Source organism: Erythrolamprus reginae, chromosome 1 (genome assembly GCF_031021105.1).
Source record: "Erythrolamprus reginae isolate rEryReg1 chromosome 1, rEryReg1.hap1, whole genome shotgun sequence".
Lineage (NCBI taxonomy): Eukaryota > Metazoa > Chordata > Lepidosauria > Squamata > Dipsadidae > Erythrolamprus > Erythrolamprus reginae.
Window position 1 is genome coordinate 19,452,633 of NC_091950.1, and position 17,829 is coordinate 19,470,461.

The following is a 17,829-nucleotide window of genomic DNA, read 5'->3' on the forward strand; positions in this document are numbered from 1 at the left end:
TTCTCCTCCAACAGGGGTCTCTTGTTAAATTTGACTTTTGGTAATTAATTTAGAATCAACGAGTGAGGATCATTTAGACCAAGGGGTGGAGAACGATGACCCTTTTATGACTTGTGGACTTCAACCCCCAGAATTCCCCACCTCCGATTTAGATTATCCATTCCCAGGATAATATGTTCAGTGCAGGAATCCAAATTAAAACATCCATAACAGGAAGATATGGAGCTTCCACTGAATAACATTTTGCTGGGACATTGGTTCCACTACGGAACTGCTTTTGCTGTTAGAAATTTATTTCTAAATTTCAGTTAAAATCAACTTTCTAACTTTTGCATGACTGAAATCCCCTATTGAATGGGTATAAGATACCCATCTTCCACCAGTCAGTTCATTAAAATGGGGTTTCATTCTTTTATTTATTTATTTATTATTAATTAGTTGGACTTGTATGCCGCCCCTCTCCGAAGACTCGGGGCGGCTCACAACAAGTAAAAACAGTCACAACAATCCAATTAATTAAAATATTTAACGATTTAAGAAAAACCCCATGTAATAGCAAACACACACACAAGCATACCATGTATAAATTAACATGCCCAGGGGAGATGTTTAGTTTCCCCATGCCTGACAGCAAAGGTGAGTCTTAAGGAGTTTTCGGAAGGCAGGAAGAGTAGGGGCAGTTCTAATCTCCGGGGGGAGTTGGTTCCAGAGAGCCGGCGCCGCCACAGAGAAGGCTCTTCCCCTGGGGCCCGCCAACCGACATTGTTTAGTTGACGGGACCCGGAGAAGGCCCACTGTGGGACCTAATCGGTCGCTGGGATTCGTGCGGCAGGAGGCGGTCTCGGAGATATTCTGGTCCGATGCCATGAAGGGCTTTAAAGGTCATAACCAACACTTTGAATTGTGACCGGAAATTGATCGGCAGCCAATGCAGACTGCGGAGTGATGGTGAAACATGGGCGTACCTAGGTAAGCCCATGACTGCTCTCGCAGCTGCATTCTGCACGATCTGAAGTTTCCGAACACTTTTCAAAGGTAGCCCCATGTAGAGAGCATTACAGTAGTCGAACCTCGAGGTGATGAGGGCATGAGTGACTGTGAGCAATGAGTCCCGGTCCAGATAGGGCCGCAACTGGTGCACCAGGCGAACCTGGGCAAACGCCCCCCTCGCCACAGCTGAGAGATGGTTTTCTAATGTGAGCTGTGGATCGAGGAGGATGCCCAAGTTGCGGACCCTCTCTGAGGGGGTCAATAATTCCCCCCCCAGGGTAATGGACGGACAGATGGAATTGTCCTTGGGAGGCAAAACCCACAGCCACTCCGTCTTATCCGGGTTGAGTTTGAGTCTGTTGACACCCATCCAGGCCCCAACAGCCTCCAGGCACCGGCACATCACTTCCACCGCTTCGTTGACTGGGCATGGGGTGGAGATGTAAAGCTGGGTATCATCGGCATATTGATGATACCTCACCCCATGTCCTTGGATGATCTCACCCAGCGGTTTCATGTAGATGTTAAATAGCAAGGGGGAGAGGATCGACCCCTGAAGCACCCCACAAGGGAGAGTCCTCGGAGCCGACCTCTGACCCCCCACTAACACCGACTGCGACCGGCCAGAGAGGTAGGAGGAGAACCACTGAAGAACAGTGCCTCCCACCCCCAGCCCCTCCAACCGGCGCAGAAGGATACCATGGTCGATGGTATCGAAAGCCGCTGAGAGATCGAGGAGCACCAGGACAGAGGATAAACCCCTGTCCCGGGCCCGCCAGAGATCATCCATCAACGCGACCAAAGCGGTTTCCGTGCTGTAACCGGGCCTGAAACCCGACTGCTGGGGACCTAGATAATCAGCTTCTTCCAAGGACCGCTGGAGCTGGAGTGCCACCACCTTCTCGACAACCTTCCCCATAAAGGGAAGGTTGGAGACTGGACGATAGTTGTTAAGTACGGCTGGGTCCAGGGAGGGCTTCTTGAGGAGGGGGCGCACAAGCGCTTCTTTATAGAGTGATGGAAAAACTCCCCTCCCCAAGGAAGCGTTGGTAATCTCCTGGGCCCAGCTCCGTGTCACCTCCCTGCTGGCCGAGACCAACCAGGAGGGACACGGATCCAGTAAGCAGGTGGCAGAACTCACAGGTCCGATGGCCTTGTCCACTTCATCAGGTGTCACCAGATCAAACTCTTCCCAGACAGGTGGACAAGTACGTGCCCCAGTCACCTCGACTGACTCGTTGTCAGTCGACTCTGTTTTACAATTGGAGTCGAGGTCGGCCCGGATCTGAGCGACTTTATCAGCGAAAAACGTATTAAACTCCTCGGCACTACTCTGCAAGGGCTCCCCAACTCCCCCCTGATTAAGAAGGGAGCGGGTCACCCTAAACAGAGCAGCCGGGCGGGATTCCGCTGATGCAATCAAGGCGGCATGGTACGCGCATCTTGCCGCCTTGAGCGCCACTTTGTAAGTCTTAATAAAAGCTCTTACAAGTGTTCGATCAGATTCGGACCTACTCTTCCTCCATCGCTTCTCTAGACGTCTCTTTTGGCGTTTCAACACCCGGAGCTCCTCGTTGAACCATGGGGCTCTACGGGGTCTAGCGCCGCGGAGAGGTCGCAAAGGCGCAATCCGGTCAAGAGCCCCTGCCGCAGCCCTGTTCCAGGCCTCAGCGAGGGACTCCGCCGAACTGTGGACGAGTGCCTCTGGAATAACCCCAAGCGCCGTCTGAAAGCCCTCTGGGTCCATCAGGCGTCTGGGGCGGAACATCTTCATTGGTTCCGCCTCCCTGCAGGGAAGGATTGGAGCCAGGAAGTCAAGCCGTAGCAGAAAATGGTCTGACCATGACAAAGGCAACGCTTCTAAGCCCCTTAGTCTCGGACCATTGCTCAATTGCTCGGAAAGGAATACCATGTCAGGTGCGTGCCCTCCCTCGTGAGTCGGACCCTGTAATACTTGAGTCAGGTCCATGGCTGTCATGGTGGCCATGAACTCCTGTGCCAGCCCAGAGGTTTCGCCGAGTGACGGCAGGTTGAAGTCCCCCAGGACAATAAGTCCGGGGAACTCCACCGCCAACCCGGCTACCTCCTCGAGTAGCACAGGCAGGGCTTTTGACACGCAGCTGGGAGGCAGGTACGTGAGAAATAAGCCCACCTGAACCCCTAAGTCCAACTTCAGCAAGAGAGACTCGCAACCTGCAATTTCCGGAGCAATGAGTCTACGCAGGCAAAGGCTCTCCCTGGCTATAATAGCCACTCCTCCCCCCCCTTCCCTGGGGTCGAGGTTGATGCCATATCTGAAACCCGGCTGGGCAAATTTCAGAGAGAGGGACACCTCCCTCCGGGCCCAGCCAGGTTTCAGTAATACAAGCCAGGTCGGCCTCCTCATCCAGGATCAGATCCCGGATGAGGAGAGCTTTATTTACCACCGACCTGGCATTGAGCAGCAGCAACCTGAGTCCAGGGCCAGAGTTACACTCATCACCAGTACCCAAGATTGGGCTCACAGAGCCGGAACAAGGGACCGTTATTAAGCAATTATTTTGACTTCTACTCAGTACTGCACATGTTCCTATTAAATTTTATTCTGATAATACCAGCTACTTCAAGGTTTTGCATTCTATTTCTGCCTTTAAAAGTATAAAAGTTGTTTATAGAAGTTGTTTATATTCCAAACAATTAACCACCCATCTCCCTCAGAGGTATGTACTTGTCATATACATTTCATAAAGATTTTCTTCACACTTTTTCATTCAAATCAATACAAGTAATGAAAAAAGTCCTTGTTTACTTAATACCCTTCTCCAACTTGATGAGGCTCCTGAGCTCTATTGCAATAGAATTTTCAAGCAGCTCTGCATTCACTTAAACTGTCTTGCTGTATCCAAGCTATCCTCCCATTAATGACAATTGGGACTGGAATTGCTATTACTTTGATGCCATCATAAAACAAAGCATCATGTGACCATGCTACAGTGGTACCTGTACCTAAGAACACCTCTACTTACAAACCTTTCTAGATAAGAACCAAGTGTTCAAGATTTTTTTGCCTCTTCTCAAGAACTATTTTCCACTTACAAACCCGAGCTTCCGAAACTAACTGGAAAAGGCAGGGAGAAGCCTCCGTGGGGCCTCTAGAAATCTCTTGGGAGGAAACAGGGCTGGAAAAGGTGGGGAGAAGCCTCTGTAGGGCCTCTCTGGGAATCTCCTGGGAAGAAGCAGGGCCGAAAAAGGTAGGGAGAAGCTTTGTGGGGCCTCTAGGAATCTCCTGGGAGGAGGAAACAGGGCTTCTACCCTCCCTGTGCTTTCCCCAATCACACGCATTATTTGCTTTTGCATTGATTCCTATGGGGAAAATTGCTTCTTACAAACTTTTCTACTTAAGAACCTGGTCACGGAACGAATTAAGTTTGTAAGCAGAGGTACCACTTTACTTGCAACTGCAGTACTTCCAGTTTGCCCACCATTAAGCAAAGACCTCACATGACTGCAACTTCCTGCCAGCTTCCCCATTGATTTTGCTCATTGAAAACTGGCAGGGGACACTGGGAATCACAATCATGCAACAGCAACTCACTGCAATATCATGATCACACGGACGCTGCAACAGTTGGAACTGTGAGGACTGGTCGTAAGTACCACTCCCTTTATTGCACTGTTGCAAGTACAAACAATAGCTGAACAAATGGATGTAAGCCAAGGACTGTCTGTGCTTGATTAGTTTGTTAAGTCAAAAGCTTTGTTGATTTATGTGGTCCCATAAAATCAAGAAAATCACTCAATCAAAAATAAGATTTAATCTGGGAATCTCACTTTTGAAGGCTGGGATACTAGTTATCTATAAGTGATTAAAACTGATGCAATTCTGATCCCACGTAATTACATTCATTAAAGGTAAACAAGTATTTTCTGATCGTGTTTCTGTCAGTTGCAAACTTTAGTTCTGGCCTTTGTTTATCACAATTTTATGAACAAACACATTTTTGGGTTAAAGACTGATTAGCCTTTGTCATTTCTAACCTGTTAAAAACATGTTGCTTTAATTGAGGAATTGGTATAAAGATTTTATTTTAGTCTGAACATATATATGGAAAGCCTTTGCTATTTTTAGTATCCTTTACTAACATCAGCACATTCTGATCATTTTTACTGTATTTACATGAGCTCTGCAGTTCTGTTTTACCTGTCTGTATATTGTGACTTGGCATTCTTGCATTTTCTGACATATCCTTTTTTTTAAAAAAAAATCCGACATCTTCAAGAGTCTACTACCAGTACCAGCCAATCACCTCTTTTACTTTTTAAAACTCATAAAATCTCCGTTAGAAATTTCCATCCGCTTTCAACTTCCTTTTCTATTACTGTACCTGATTCATGTGGAATCCAATAAATGCTTGGCTACAAATCCAGTTCTTAACATTCCAAGATGTGTGCTTAGTTTTGGATGCTTTTCAAATCAAGAACTCCAGCATTAATACAGTGACTCTTCCATAACGTTCCTGCTCCTTCCCTGTCCTTTTAGCACTAAATCCAGCATAGCTGATCCAATTGTGCCTTCCTCTAACATCTTTCAAAGGAGAAAACTGTCAGCAAGGCATGGCAAATTCTTCCTGGAAGGACCGTGTTTTACACAGTTTCTCTCAACAGATTTAAAGGGTAGAGTTTCCTATCACTCTAACAGAGGTCCCCAAACTTGGCAATTATGAGACTTGTGGACTTCAGAATTCTCCAACCTTCTATGCTGGCTGGAGAATTCTGGGAGTTGAAGTCCATAAGTCTTAAAGTTGCCAAGTTTGAAGACCTTTGTGAGTCTAGGACTTCCTTCTGCTTGGAAAGACTCACAGTTTGCTTTTGAAACGCGTTGTGTTTATTGTCTGATGGGCTGGATGGCATCTTAACAATGGCAGAAAATGTCACAAATGTCAGTGTTCTAAATATAATGTGATGGAAATAGGTCAAGATAATTAATAAGGGAAACCCCATTTTAATAGCATCCCATTTTCTTTACTCACCATCTTCTAGAAGGGAATGTCTAGATCTTACATATGAAACACTAATGTTTTAATACTATTTGCCATTCTAATGCAGAAGCACCACTTAAGAATAAAGAATATAGGGATCAAATGAAGGTGTAAGAAACAACATTGATACTTATGGTCACAATAAAGCTTATGCAATATTCTTTACCCTCAGGGTTTTTTTTTAAAGATGTGCCATACAAACATACAGTTCTAACCCCACTGGGAAACTTCCCAAGGGATTTGGGGGCACTTATTAAAATGTGAATGCAGATTCATTGTCACCAACCCGAAAAAGCCAGTAACATTCACAGCCTCCAAATCACGAGAATCTCCCCAGACTCAGAGCGGCACACAACAATAATAAACAGTGTACAAATCCAATACTTAAAAAAACAATTAAAAACCTTTATCATTAAAATAGCCACATGACCCAATCAAACCATACATAAACCGTGATAGCTAGGGCGGTGTTTCCCAACCGTGGCAACTATTCAACGTGTGAAATGCAGGTACCCGTGGAGCCAAAGTAAGCAAAGTTTATGTTGGTTGCCGTCCTTCCTATTCCTAGCATAAAAACGCTAGTGTTCTTTCTCGCTGCCCAGAGTCCACAAGGAGCAGGTGGCTTATAAATTTAATAAATTAAAATGCAATTAACATAGAAACATACAAGACTGAGGGCAGAAAAAGATTTCATGGTCCATCTACTCTGCCCTTATACTATTTCCTGTATTTTATTTTAGGATAGATATATGTTTATCCCAGGCATGTTTCAATTCAGTTCCTGTGGATTTACCAACCACGTCTGCTGGAAGTTTGTTCCAAGCATCTACTACTCTTTCAGTCAAATAATATTTTCTCATGTTGCTTTTGATCTTTCCCCTAACTAACCTCGGATTGTGCTCCCTTGTTCTTGGGTTCACTTTCCTATTAAAAAGCAGTTCCCTCCTGAGCCTTATTTAGCCCTACAGTATAACATATTTACATGTTTCGATAATTTCCCTCCTTTCCCTTCTATCCCTTTCTATACTATCCTTTTCCAATTAATTAATGTTTAAAAATAAAAAGAAAATAACACGCAACTGGGAACCTCACCCACCATGCATCATAATAATAATAATAATAATAATAATAATAATAATAACAATAATAATAATTTATTAGATTTGTATGCTGCCCCTCTTCCCAGACTTGGAGCGGCTCACAACAATAAAGAGTGTACAAATCCAATACGTACTTAAAAAACAATTTAAAACCTTTATCATTAAAACAGTCACACAACTCAATCAAACCATACATAAACTGTGATAGCTAGGGCAGTGTTTCTCAACCTTGGCAACTTTGAGATATTTGGACTTCAACTCCCAGAAACCCCCAGCCAGCTGGCTGGGGGTTTCTGGGAGTTGAAGTCCAAGTATCTTCAAGTTGCCAAGGTTGGGAAACACTGAGCTAGGGGGTATATCAATCATCCCCATGCCTGACAACATAGGTGCGTTTTCAACAGCTTGCGAAAGGCAAGGAGGGTGGGGGCAATAATAACAGCGAAGATCCCAACCCGAGAGACGAGCAAACTTGGAGAGCGATCGAGCCCGACGGAAGAATCTGCAAAAAGCTCGTTCGCGGTTTGGCAGCTTCCATCGGTGGGTCGTCCCGGAGCAGCAGGGGTTGGGTTTTTTGTTTTTGTTTTGCAACCGGAGATCCGATGAACGCTGATGGGAGGCAAGAAATCCCATTCCCCCCCCTTCCTTGCCCAAGTTAAACGCTCGGGGAGAAGCGACACATCCGCCATCCGCGAATATAGGCTCGACTAGGCCGCGCGGGATCCCCGGCGATCCCCTGCTCCGCTCCTTCCGATGCGGCCCCTTGGGAAGCACCGCCCTGGCCCGGGCTTGTCGGCGGTCGCTCCTCCTCCTGTTCCTCCTCCGCCTTCCAGGAGACTCAGCGAGGCCGGATGCATCAGCCGCCGCTACCTCGGTGCAAGCCGCGCGCCCCAACACGTGGAAGGAAGCCCCCTTCCTCCCCCCCCCTTCCTCCCCCCCCCCTTCCGAGATCTCCGGCCACACACACACACACACGTGGAGCTCCATTGGTTGCAGGCGCCCCATTCATCCCGGCCTCTCCACGTGGCCCCGAACTGCCGCGGAAAGAAAGCCATCTTCTCTCTTTTTTTTAACCCTCGCCTGGTCCAACTAGGTCAGTGTTTCCCAAGCTTGGCCACTCGAAGAGATCTGGACTTCAACTCCCAGAATTCCCCAGCCAGCATTCGCCAGGTTCTTTTTAACCCTCGCCTGGTCCAACTAGGTCAGTGTTTCCCAAGCTTGGCCACTCGAAGAGATCTGGACTTCAACTCCCAGAATTCCCCAGCCAGCGAATGCCTTGATTCGCTGGCTGGGGAATTCTGGGAGTTGAAGTCCAGATCTCTTCGAGTGGCCAAGCTTGGGAAACACCGAACTAGGTGCAAACTCTCCAAACTCTTTCCTCTCTTGCTCTCCGCCCCCTCCTAATTGACGCCAAGGGAGGAGGAAGAGGAGGAGGATTTTTTTTTTTTGTCGCCCATGCAATCGAATTAATCGCTTGACCAGGAGGAGGAGGGAAGCAGCCCCAAGTGAATCAAGGCACCGTGTGTGCGCGCATGCTCTTCCCACCGACCGCACGTGTAAGCAGCGCATTTGGCTTTAAAGGAAGGGGTGGGGGGCGACGACGGAGGATCGGAAGGAAAAAGGGGAGGAATCGAACCGGCTTCTTTTCTTTTTTTACACATCGGCCGTCCCCTCCTGGGGAAGGAGTAAGGAAGCGGACCCTAGAGGACGGAGTCTCATCTCCCCCCCCCCCTCCCCGTCGGTGGATCGCCATAGTTCTTGTAAGTGCATCCTTTTCAAAGTTTCTTTTAATGAAAAACGGTGGAGGGTGGGGGGGATTGGAACCTGCGTTTTCACCCCCCCCCCCCAAAAAAGCGCCTTAAGGCCTTTCCCAAGTCCGGTTGATACCTAAAGACTCCCCCACCCCAAAGTTGAAGAGTTGGGGTGAAGCGCCCCCCCCCCCCAAAAAAAGCTTGAAGTTAAGATACGTTCTTCTTACTCCCACGGCTTTCGATGTTGGTTTAAACAAACAAACAAACTCCCAAGGAAGTTGATCCTGGCTTACTTAATGGAGGCTAGGAGAGTCGGAGGGGGGGGGAGGGCAGCAGAAGCGATGGTCATTATAATAGCCGCTCCGAGTCCTCGGAGAGGGGCGGCATACAAATCTAATAAATTAATATTATTAATATTAACAATAATTTATTAGACTTGTATGCCGCCCCTCTCCGGAAACTCGGGGCGAAAGACATATCATATCTTTCTATACCACCCATAGGTACGTAGTAAGGTACATAGGGACCTAATAAAGAAATAAATATAAAACCAACCCGGAAGTGGGGCATCCCTCCTTCGATCTTCTTCGAATAATGCTTTTATTAATTTTTTTAAAAAACTTCCATTCCAAAACAAAGCGCCCCCCAATTAAAAAACACCCCAAAACCGCAGCATAAGCGTGGGGCTGATCCAAATACCGTCTGAATGGGGAACCGACGGCCTTTTGCTGGGTTTTTTTGGGGGTGGTGGAAGAGAGAGAGAAGAAACAATATTTGTTTAGGAAAAGTTTGTCATAGTTCCTCTGCCCACCCCCCTTCTTCCCATCCCTCTGGCTGGCTTCCCTCTCCCACCATCACACGATTGTAGGACTTCAAATGGGGGGGCAAAAAAGAGGGGAGTCCCTCCCCCCTTTTATTTTTTTGCTTTATAAAGTTCGAGCTTGGAAGAAACGGACCCTCTGCTCTTTTGTTGCTACGCCCCGAGGTGTGAGTATTTTTTTTTTGGGGGGGGGGGGGGGGTTAACCACGATTCCTTTGGAGAGAAAGGCCGGCGAAGGGCTTTGAACGGGGGCTCCAGTTTGTGCAAATGGGGGGGGGATTTCCTTGTGTGTTCCAGTGATGATGGAGGAGGAGAGATCGCGGAAGCAGCTTTTGGGGGGAGTTTGGTGGGGGGCAGAAGGGACATGAATCTTAAGGGGGGGGAGACACATCTCGGTGATTGATCCTGGGCCTTAATCTGCTTTTTTGCAAGCCGGAGAGAATCTGCTGTCAGAGTAAAAGTCCCGGGTTTGTTTGTTTTTTGCTCACGTATTATTTTGCCTCCCGCTTTTAAACCCGCGTTAAAAAAAATGGGGGGGGGGTGTTGCAAGCTCTCCGCCCCCCTCCCCCTCCGAGGAGTCTGGTCGACCTTGTAGTTCCCCCTTTCTTGCCCCACCCCTTCCTGGATGCTTGTCCCCGCCCTTCCTTCCACAGGACGGTTGTGGGTGTTCCTCTCCTAAAAAAAAAACCCCTTGCATTTTTTTTTTTTTAAATAAAAATGTTCCACTAAAGTTCGTAGAATTGCAACGTGTTTTAATAAGAGATGGCAACTCTGGGCAAAACTTTTCCTCTGGTTGTAGGGGAAATACTCCCATTCCCAGCCATGTCTATCTACTGTACATAATAATAATAGTAATAATAATAATAATAATAATAATAACAATAACGGCAGAAAAAGACCTCCTGGTCCATCTAGTCTGCCCTTATACTATTTCCTGTATTTTATCTTAGGATGGATAGATGTTTATCCCAGGCTTGTTTAAATTCAGTTCCTGTGGATTTACCAATCAGGCCTGCTGGAAGTTTGTTCCAAGGATCTACTACTCTTTCAGTCAAATAATATTTTCTCACATTGCTTCTGATCTTTTCCCCCAACTAACCTCAGATTGTGCCCCCTTGTTCTTGTGTTCACTTTCCTATTGAAAACACTTCCCTCCTGAACCTTATTTAACCCTTTCACATATTTAAATGTTTCAGTCGTGTCCCCCCTTTCCCTTTTGTACTCCAGACTATACAGATGGAGTTCATCAAGTCTTTCCTGATAAGTTTCATGTCTAAGATCTTCCACCATTCTTGTAGCCTGTCTTTGGACCCGTTCAATTTTATCAATATCTTCTTGTAGGTGAGGTCTCCAGAACTGAACGCAGGAGCAACAGACTCCTCTCTTCCTGTATTAAAATATAAATGGTCACTGACAAAAGAATTGGCACCAAAGTTGTTCTCGCAGGACTTATTTATTTATTAATTTATTTAAATTTATATTTATTTGATATTTATTCAAGTGGACTCAGGGCGGCATACAGCAATAAAAATACAATAGTAAAGATACAATTTTAAACCCCCAATATTAGACATTTACACATCATTCATTCATAATTCATAGCATAGTAAAACAGTGGCCCCCAATTTACCGTAGATAAAATGATGATAATGTTGAACGGGCACTGTATCCATGTCCACGTATAGTAGCAGTGTATCTGAATATTTCATTGGAAGTAAGTCTTGACAGCATTTGTATTTGATTCCCTAGCATCATAGGTTCATTGTTCTGAATCAGTTTGGAAGCCTCTTTAAGCCATCATTTGCCGGGTTTGCTCCCAAAAAGAAAGATTTATTTAAATGCTAAAAAGGTGAATACAGATGGTTGCTAAGCCAACCCAATGTAAAATGAATGAGCAACAGTGTATGAAAGCTTGGAGGGTATTTCAGGTGGGTTGATAACTTGGAATTGAGTGGGTGGATGTTTGAACCTTGTAATCCTCCAGTGACACACGAAATCTTGATGGCACTTGACAGTGAGATGGGCAACATGTACATTTAGTAAATGGTACAGGGTATCCCATAACTCCTGAATTTCCCTGATTTCCTATGGGTGGGCTGAGAATAAAAACAGAAATATGGAAGATTGATGAAGACAGAAAAAGACCCCATGGACCATCTACTCTGCCCTTGTACTATTTCCTGTATTTTATCTTAGGATGGATCTATGTTTATCCCAGGCATGTTTAAATTCAGTTCCTGTGGATTTACCAACCAGGTCTGCTGGAGATTTGTTCCAAGCATCTACTGCTCTTTCAGTAAAATAATATTTTCTCCTGTTGCTTCTGATATTTCCCCAAACTAACCTCAGATTGTGCCCCCTTGTTCTTGTGTTCACTTTCCTATTAAAAACACTTCCCTCCTGAACCTTATTTAACCCTTTCACATATTTAAATGTTTCAAGTTAACATTTTAAAATAAAATAAAATAAAACATATTTAAACGTTTCGATTATAGTCCCCCCTTTCCCTTCTGTCCTCCAGACTATACAGATTGAGTTCATGAAGTCTTTCCTGATAGGTTTTATGCTTAAGACCCTCCACCATTTTTGTAGCCTGTTTTTGGACCCATTCAATTTTATCAATATCTTTTTGTAGGCGAGGTCTCCAGAACTGAGCCACAGTATAATGAGCAAAATGGTTTGTTGGGTTTGTTGATAATGCAAGTGTTGAGGTTTCTTTAAGAAAATGAAGTGTATATATTATTACTATTTATTAGATTTATATGCCGCCCCTCTCCGCAGACTCGGGACGTGTTCTGTCTGGGTTCCCCCAGACCTCAACACCAACTGGAAAAAACAGCCAGACACGCTGGTAAAAGCAAAAGTACTTTATAGCTGGAAAAAATAAACACAGAGGAAAACCTGTTCTTCCCAACAGACAGGCTATAATACTTTACAGCAGAGTCCTGATGTCCAGACAATACAGCAAGCTTCTTGCTGGCACACCCACCCCAAGGTTTCAGTAGTCAAAGGCACAAACCAGGATTCCAAGACGCCAAAGTTCACAGCCAGGTCCCAAGACTCTCAAAGATAAAACTCCACAAGCCAGGAAGGGTGGGTCTGCCTTTTAGCCTTTCCACAGAGCACCACACCCAAACCCAGCTGTTGCCTCTTTAATGCTGAAAGTACCTAGCCAATTGGTCCCTTTGCTGTGTAGCTCTTCTCTGTCGCAGATCAATTATGGCTTGTGCATTTTCCTCTAAGGAATCCAGGCTGCTTGCTGGGGAGAGCTCCCTCTGGGGGGACTCTGGCTGTCCTCCCTCTTCCTCAGCCTGGGATTCCTCCTCCTCGTCTGCCTGCACCTCCTGTTCCTCATCCTCTCCCTCTGAGCTGGAAACCGACAGAAGATCAGCCGTTCCCTGAGGGGCCTCAGACGGAACCACAACAGGGTGGCTCATATTATTGTGTGTCGTAACCTTGAAGGACAGTCTGCCTATTAATTAGCCACAGAAGTTGAAAACCATGGTTTTCTCTAGCCATAACAATATGTTATTAGAGCAATGGCTGGCAGCAAAGTGGTGCCTTCTTGTTTTGCTTGTTTACTTTGGAGGAGCATCAGACTGCAGAATTTCTGAAGCCAGTGAAATTTTGCTCTGATCCAGCAAGTCTTTTACAGTATGATTGGAAATGTCAGGGGCCACTTGCAGAGGCCGACAGTAAGCAAATTAAGTCATCTATTAGCCATGATAAACTTCTGTGTTCAAATTTCTAGTCTATCTTTTGAACACCAGGGGCTGGCAATTTCCATTTAATTTGCAGACACTTTTAGTTCTAGTTCAGTGTCAGAGATACATCTAGACAGCCTATTTGGTTTTAGAATTCAATCTTGACAACGTTTTCTTCAGGATAAGAAAATTGGGGTTCTGGTCAAATTTAACTTGTGAAAGGGCAGGCCTGTAGTTTTGAAAGTTGAAGTTAGCTTGCGTGCAACATACTTGTATTGGTTTTGCTTTCGGTTCTGCATTACTGGACTTTGCTTTTCATCTGTGAATTTTATACGTGCGGTTAATTTAAACCTGAACTATTCTGTTTAGCTGGAGCCATATTGCTTGACAGAGATAACCAAAGAAGAGTCAATAAGAGACAAATGTATCTTTTTCTTTTATGTACTCTGAGAGCATATGCACCAAGACAAATTCCTTGTGTGTCCACACTTGGCCAATTAATATATAATATATATATATATGCACACACACACACATATACATATGTCACATGTTTTTTTGCTGAATTTGAAAATTAAGGGAGACTAGGATAGATCTATTTCAGCCTTATTTTGGCCTCATCAGCTAGCCATACCCACTGGGACTTGAACCTGCAACCTATGCCTTGTAAGGCAGAGAATTTTCCTCTAGGCTACAGTATCCAATCCCTTCAGCTCTGCACCAGGGAAGGGTTACATATTTTTGTGTCGAATCACCCTGGTGTATTGAAGGAACATCACAGCTCCTTATTTGCCTCTCGGCCCAACCCAGGACCATTTCCAAGGCAGTTAATTTTATTGATAGCTGACAATTCTATCTGTATGTGTCACATGTTTTTTTGCTGAATTTGAAAATTAAGGAAGACTAGGATAGATCTATTTCAGCCTTATTTTGGCCTCATCAGCTAGCCATACCCACTGGGACTTGAACCTGCAACCTATGCCTTGTAAGGCAGAGAATTATCCTCTAGACTACAGTATCCAATCCTTTCAGCTCTGCATATATAATTTTTGCAAATTAAATATCTTCTTCCATAACTGTTCACAGAGAGACAAAGGAAGATCATACCCAAATATTAGCTTAAAAGGGAAAGTTGATTGTTAACATTAGTTGGGGGGAATGTCCCCCCTGGCATATAACATGAGGGTAATATCTGCCACTCTTAAAGGTTGGTTGTAGACTAGAGGGAAGAGAAGGCCTTGAAAGAGCTCAAATGATTGAAGCACTGGCATTCACAGGTAGCCTTCAACTTATAACCACAGTTGGGACCAGACTATCCATTGCTAAGCAAAACAGTTGAGTTCTGCCTGGTTTTATGACTTTTTTGCCACAGTAGTTAAGCAGATCACTTAATTTGTTAAGTGAATCATTTGGTCAATAAGTGAATTAAACTTCCCCTTTGACATTGCTTGTCAGGAGCCATCGGAGAGAATTGCAGATGGTGGTCACTAGCCCAGGATTCTGCGACCATTGCAAATATATGCCAGATTTTGATCATGCAACTGTGGGCTGCTTCAAGTGTAAGGCTTACAACAAAACAATACAATACAATATAATGAGTGAAACCCAACCTAGCAGCACTAAAACTAATAATTAAAACCCCAATAGTAAAAATATTCATTCAACCACCATCACACAATCACATGTATGACCGGAGCAAGATGTAAGTCTCAACAGCCCCACAAGCCTAAGTTTTTACCTCTGGGGTAAGTGTGACCCTCAATCATAAGTTGAGAACTACCTGTTCTGTAGAAAGTGAATTACTTCCTTCGAATAATGAGCTTGTCAAAATGGTATCTTCCCCTAAGGGAGTGTTTTGGGGTGCGTGACTCCATGGAGCATGCTTTTTTTGCCAAAGGGAGTAGGGTTTTTTTGCACCGAACAATAGCACACAGCATACAGTAGAACAGGGGTCCCCAAACTTTTTACAGAGGGGGCCAGTTCACTGTCCCTCGGACTGTTGGAGGGCTGGACTATAAAAAAAACACTATGAACAATTCCCTATGCACATTGCACATACCTTATTTTAAAGTAAAAACAAAATGGAACATACTATTTAGAGGGGGGGAAGAAGTCTGAAATTCATATATGTTTATGTTTTGTTTTTCATTTTCTTTTGTTAACATCTGATTGGCTATAAAAGGTTTTCTTGGCTTATAGAAAAATGTATAAAGAAAGAAGGAAGCACTTTGGCATAATGGGTAATAAGTTAGAAATATAATTGGTGTACTTTTTGAAGGAACATTAAGGAGGGTTTTTAATTAAAAGAAAATGAATGTAACTGGATGACAAAATTAGAAAAAAAACTTTTTTGATGATTGATATTAGTTACTAATACCGCATTTTTTTCATTGAAAATTAGATGATACACTGTGTTGTTTGAATGTATGCTAAGAGAAAATTTTTAAAAAATTACCCCCAAAAAACAGTCCTTCCTTCCTCTGTCCCTTCATTCATTGCTTGTTTGCTTGCTTGCTTGCTTGCTTCCCTCCCTCCCTCCCTCCCTCCCTCATTCCTCTCCACTTCTATTTCCCTCACCCTCTTTCCCTTTTCTTTCTTTCTCTCTCTCTTTTCCCTCTCTCTCACAAAACTTCTGTGCCCGGCCATGAACTTGAGGGGGTGCATCTCTCTCTCTCTGCTGAAAAAATGAGACTCCCCACAAGTCAACTTATGGGAAAGGTGGAGAGAGGGCGAGGTGACAGCTCTGGTGTAGGAACAAGTCTATGCCGCTTTTATCCCAGGGCGCTGCTTCTGCGCACAGGTGGCAAGGCCATCCAAGCGCTGCCTCTTGTTTCCTGGGGGGGGGGTTGCATCCTGTTTCTTCCCGGTGGCGGGAAGAATATTGGTAGGAGTGGATGGGGCGTGGTCCCCAGACACAGCCAGAGAAGCTGGGCGGGACTCAGAGCCCACGGAGGTTTCTCCCAGCCAACAGCAGATCAGCTGTTGGGCGGGAGAAATGGCACAGGCTCAAGGGGTTTGTTTTTTGCCTGCGCAGCCATGCGACCACACAGGCTAGAGGGAACAGTGGCCAGGAGCACAGGATACGGACGCATCCTGTGCTCCTGTCACCACCCGCGGGCCGGATAAATGGCCTCAGCGGGCCGCATGTGGCCCCCAGGCTGTAGTTTGGGGACCGCTGCAGTAGAAGATATGAAGTGCATATGAAAAACCCATAAGAGACCCCATGGAAAAATATTTAACAGAGATGAAAAGAAAGGAGGAGAGAGATGGAGATAATGAGACAAACGTAAGTCTCCCAAAAGCTGAGATGAGGAAATATGATGAAGCATGTGGCTTCACTGTGACTATGGTGGGAGACGAGAAAAGACCGGTATGTTAATTGTGTCTAAAAATGTTGGCACAGGACAGCATGAAGGCAAATAAATGTGTCAATTAAACACATTACACTCCAATCACACTGATAAACTGCTTAGAAACATAGAAGTCTGACGGCAGAAAAAGACCTCATGGTCCATCTAGTCTGCCCTTATACTATTTTCTGTATTTTATCTTAGGATGGATCTATGTTTATCCCAGGCATGTTTAAATTCAGTTACTGCTGGAAGTTTGTTCCAAGGATCTACTACTCTTTCAGTAAAATAATATTTTCTCATGTTGCTTTTGATCTTTCCCCCAACTAACTTCAGATTGTGTCCCCTTGTCCTTGTGTTCACTTTCCTATTAAAAACACTTCCCCCCTGGACCTTATTTAACCCTTTAATATATTTAAATGTTTCGATCATGTCCCCCCTTTTCCTTCTGTCCTCCAGACTATACAGATTGAGTTCATTAGGTCTTTCCTGATACGTTTTATGCTTAAGACCTTCCACCTTTCTTGTAGCCCGTCTTTGGACCCCTTCAATTTTGTCAATATCTTTTTGTAGGTGAGGTCTCCAGAACTGAACACAGTATTCCAAATGTGGTCTCACCAGCATTCTATATAGCGGGATCATAATCTCCCTCTTCCTGCTTGTTATACCTCTAGCTATGCAGCCAAGCATCCTACTTGATTTTTTTCTGCAAAAATGTGCTGAATATTACAAACTATCATCCCAATGGAGAGTTGGAGGGCACATGAAATGTTTCCTTCTTCGGGGGGGGGGGAGCGGGAAGCGTAACAGAAAATACTGTAATTGAGAAACGCTGCCTTAAGGCACAGGCTGGGACAAGCCCTTGTCTTCTTTGTTATCCCCTTTTGCATCTCAGGTGGAGGACTGGTCAAAGAAGAAAGGGAAGATGTTGCACAGCAAAGCTGTGTTGTTGCATCAGCATCTGGCTTGTGCTTGGCACGCTTCCCAAACCTGGATAGCTCACCTAGTACTTTCCCCAACTCTTTGCTTACTTTAACATCTGGATCTTGAAAGAAGTCATTGGGGAATGGGTTGTGGCACAAATGCCGCAGTGCAAAGG

The 17,829-nt window shown here is 44.9% G+C and overlaps 1 protein-coding gene across 3 annotated transcripts in view; it reads left to right on the forward strand.

Moving 5' to 3' along the window:
- The window catches only part of GATAD2A (GATA zinc finger domain containing 2A), a 160,048-nt gene that overhangs the window by 17,172 nt on the left and 125,047 nt on the right, over positions 1–17,829 (forward strand). Inside the window, exon 1 of one of the 3 annotated variants that reach the window (XM_070746352.1) lies at positions 8,551–8,865. The exons of the other annotated variants lie outside the window; for them this stretch is intronic. The gene's annotated coding sequence lies outside the window, so the exon portion shown is untranslated. Of the gene's footprint in view, positions 1–8,550; positions 8,866–17,829 lie in introns of those variants that run through there. 3 annotated transcript variants of the gene reach the window in all.